Below are 4814 nucleotides of genomic sequence, written 5' to 3' on the forward strand. Positions count from 1 at the left end.
TGACCCGCTGCCCGGTAATAACGCACAAGGGAAGGAGTCCTACCGCTGCAGCTGGACACAGACCCCCGAACCAAACCTTAGCACAGTGACTGCACCAATCTCCCCCCGGCACAGGCCACGCCGGTCCTCACTCCCGGCTGCGGACCCCACTGTCTCACACCCCCCGCGGGGTATCACTGACCAGCTGCGGACCCCACTGTCTCACACCCCCCGCGGGGTATCACTGACCAGCTGCGGACCCCACTGTCTCACACCCCCCGCGGGGTATCACTCCCAGCTGCGGACCCCACTGTCTCACACCCCCCGCGGGGTATCACTGACCAGCTGCGGACCCCACTGTCTCACACCCCCCGCGGGGTATCACTCCCGGCTGCGGACCCCACTGTCTCACACCCCCCGCGGGGTATCACTGACCAGCTGCGGACCCCACTGTCTCACACCCCCCGCGGGGTATCACTGACCAGCTGCGGACCCCACTGTCTCACACCCCCCGCGGGGTATCACTCCCAGCTGCGGACCCCACTGTCTCACACCCCCCGCGGGGTATCACTCCCAGCTGCGGACCCCACTGTCTCACACCCCCCGCGGGGTATCACTGACCAGCTGCGGACCCCACTGTCTCACACCCCCCACGGGGTATCACTGACCAGCTGCGGACCCCACTGTCTCACACCCCCCGCGGGGTATCACTGACCAGCTGCGGACCCCACTGTCTCACACCCCCCGCGGGGTATCACTGACCGGCTGCGGACCCCACTGTCTCACACCCCCCGCGGGGTATCACTGACCAGCTGCGGACCCCACTGTCTCACACCCCCCGCGGGGTATCACTGACCAGCTGCGGACCCCACTGTCTCACACCCCCCGCGGGGTATCACTGACCGGCTGCGGACCCCACTGTCTCACACCCCCCGCGGGGTATCACTCCCAGCTGCGGACCCCACTGTCTCACACCCCCCGCGGGGTATCACTCCCAGCTGCGGACCCCACTGTCTCACACCCCCCGCGGGGTATCACTCCCAGCTGCGGACCCCACTGTCTCACACCCCCCGCGGGGTATCACTCCCAGCTGCGGACCCCACTGTCTCACACCCCCCGCGGGGTATCACTCCCAGCTGCGGACCCCACTGTCTCACACCCCCCGCGGGGTATCACTGACCAGCTGCGGACCCCACTGTCTCACACCCCCCGCGGGGTATCACTGACCAGCTGCGGACCCCACTGTCTCACACCCCCCGCGGGGTATCACTGACCAGCTGCGGACCCCACTGTCTCACACCCCCCGCGGGGTATCACTGACCAGCTGCGGACCCCACTGTCTCACACCCCCCGCGGGGTATCACTGACCAGCTGCGGACCCCACTGTCTCACACCCCCCGCGGGGTATCACTGACCGGCTGCGGACCCCACTGTCTCACACCCCCCGCGGGGTATCACTCCCAGCTGCGGACCCCACTGTCTCACACCCCCCGCGGGGTATCACTCCCAGCTGCGGACCCCACTGTCTCACACCCCCCGCGGGGTATCACTGACCAGCTGCGGACCCCACTGTCTCACATCCCCCGCGGGGTATCACTGACCAGCTGCGGACCCCACTGTCTCACACCCCCCGCGGGGTATCACTGACCAGCTGCGGACCCCACTGTCTCACACCCCCCGCGGGGTATCACTGACCAGCTGCGGACCCCACTGTCTCACACCCCCCGCGGGGTATCACTGACCAGCTGCGGACCCCACTGTCTCACATCCCCCGCGGGGTATCACTTACCAGCTGCGGACCCCACTGTCTCACATCCCCCGCGGGGTATCACTGACCAGCTGCGGACCCCACTGTCTCACACCCCCCGCGGGGTATCACTGACCGGCTGCGGACCCCACTGTCTCACACCCCCCGCGGGGTATCACTGACCGGCTGCGGACCCCACTGTCTCACATCCCCCGCGGGGTATCACTGACCAGCTGCGGACCCCACTGTCTCACATCCCCCGCGGGGTATCACTGACCAGCTGCGGACCCCACTGTCTCACATCCCCCGCGGGGTATCACTGACCAGCTGCGGACCCCACTGTCTCACACCCCCCGCGGGGTATCACTCCCAGCTGCGGACCCCACTGTCTCACACCCCCCGCGGGGTATCACTCCCAGCTGCGGACCCCACTGTCTCACATCCCCCGCGGGGTATCACTGACCAGCTGCGGACCCCACTGTCTCACACCCCCCGCGGGGTATCACTGACCAGCTGCGGACCCCACTGTCTCACACCCCCCGCGGGGTATCACTGACCAGCTGCGGACCCCACTGTCTCACATCCCCCGCAGGGTATCACTTACCAGCTGCGGACCCCACTGTCTCACATCCCCCGCGGGGTATCACTGACCAGCTGCGGACCCCACTGTCTCACACCCCCCGCGGGGTATCACTGACCGGCTGCGGACCCCACTGTCTCACACCCCCCGCGGGGTATCACTGACCGGCTGCGGACCCCACTGTCTCACATCCCCCGCGGGGTATCACTGACCAGCTGCGGACCCCACTGTCTCACATCCCCCGCGGGGTATCACTGACCAGCTGCGGACCCCACTGTCTCACATCCCCCGCGGGGTATCACTGACCGGCTGCGGACCCCACTGTCTCACATCCCCCGCGGGGTATCACTGACCAGCTGCGGACCCCACTGTCTCACATCCCCCGCGGGGTATCACTGACCAGCTGCGGACCCCACTGTCTCACATCCCCCGCGGGGTATCACTGACCAGCTGCGGACCCCACTGTCTCACATCCCCCGCGGGGTATCACTCCCAGCTGCGGACCCCACTGTCTCACACCCCCCGCGGGGTATCACTGACCAGCTGCGGACCCCACTGTCTCACACCCCCCGCGGGGTATCACTGACCAGCTGCGGACCCCACTGTCTCACACCCCCCGCGGGGTATCACTGACCGGTAGCGGCTGTCCGTGTGTCCGTGCTGGAGGCTTCCGCCGGTACTATGGCGCGCGCTGCTGCGCCCCTCCCTCTCCCTTTGAAAAACGAACCTTTGACGCCTCGCGTCTTCTGATTGGTGGAGCTTTTAAGCCGCGAGCTACCCGCCTGGCAAACGCCGCGTGGCGTCAGGACGCTCACAGCGTTACCATGGTAACCACGCGCTCCAGGCCTAGAAGTCCCCACGCAGGAAGCTCATCCGTGGGGGTGACGTTGGAAATAACTCGCAGAGCTGCTAAGCACCCAAAGCAATGTCAGAGCCCAGTACCTGTGCACCCTGACATGCACGGTGTTATCTGGGCTGCCTTCCATTGCTAATACTATGTTATATGCGCAGCGCAATGCTTAACCCCTTCCCTGCCAGAGACCCGCAGCACAATGACCAACCCCTTCCCTGCCAGAGACCTGCGGCACGAGATTAACCCTTTCCCTGCCAGAGACCTGAGGCACACGATTAACCCCTTCCCTGCCAGAGACCTGCGGCACAAGATTAACCCCTTCCCTGGCAGAGACCCACAGAACAATGCGTAACCCCCTGCCATTAGGTGAAATAATAACGAGGGGCAATCACGGAGGTCCAAATCAATAAGGGGCAATTGGTGAGATTAAATAATGATGGTAAGAACGGAAGCAAAATAGATATGAACTGCAATCACTGAGGAAGAAAATATTGCGGGGGCAGGTGGAGATGAAATATATATATATGCAATAGTTGAGGTGAAATAGATACAAATGGTTGCATTGTTTTTCAGGCTGAGACGATATACCAAATATATTGTTTGCAAATTGTTTTAATGTACAATTTCTTTGCAATCATTTTTTACGTTTAAAATGGGAATGTTTGCTCTTGGTACGAAGTACCAAATCATTGTGTGCGTGTGCACACAGACACCCCTTCCTCTGCCAACCTACTGCTTAAAACAGCTAATGCATGTCCTTATCCTCTCCCATCTGGATTATTGTAACATACGAACATGCCTCCCTACTTTCTCCTTTGCAAAACCTGCACAGCAGACTGGAGGCGTGGCCATGACATCACATGAGCGGTTCGTCCTCATTGGCTAAACCGCTCACGTGACACGGCAAGAACAATTTCCAAAGTGCGCTCAATGGAAAACATTCATTTGTTTTGGACTGTAGACGAGGCCTTACTGTCTCCTTTCCATCGCTACTGCGCTCTCTCGCCTTAAAAACTAATACACTGAGTGACACCTTAAAATTCACCCCTTAAACGAAACATATACCAGTGATTTTCCACCAGGGTTCCACGGCCGCCAGGAGGGGAGAGCTGTCCCGGGCTCCCCAGCAGCCCGGTCACTACAATCCTTCCTCTCCCTCCTGTCGGCGGGTCAAACTTCTGGCGGACAGGAGGAGGGAGTAGTGGACCGGCGCAGCACTGCAGGCCCGGGCCTAAGAGGAAGGGGAGAGAGGGGGAATGTAAGGGAAGAGGGGGAGTATAAAAGGGGTAAGAGAGGGGGGGCGGTCACCAGAATTTCCCAAATATAATTCTTGGGTTCCTTTAAAAAAAAAAAGAAAAAGGTTTACTCGTGGTGGCTTCTGTCCGACACCCACAGTCGCTCCCACCAACCATTGAGGCCAGGCACTGCCACCTACTGCACTTATTCCCTCACCTGCTGTCTCAAGTCTCCCAATATACCACTTAGATTGTAAGCTCTCCGGGACAGGTGCTTCCTTTTCCATTGTCTGGTTTTGTTTGTTGCACTTATTTGATTAGAATTCCCTGTACTGTCTACGGTAAAGCACCATGTACACTATTTCTAACATACAAAATCTATAATAGATTAAAAAGACGAAAAGAAATAGACACTAGCAC

The sequence above is a fragment of the Ascaphus truei genome, chromosome 6, assembly GCF_040206685.1.
Source record: "Ascaphus truei isolate aAscTru1 chromosome 6, aAscTru1.hap1, whole genome shotgun sequence".
Lineage (NCBI taxonomy): Eukaryota > Metazoa > Chordata > Amphibia > Anura > Ascaphidae > Ascaphus > Ascaphus truei.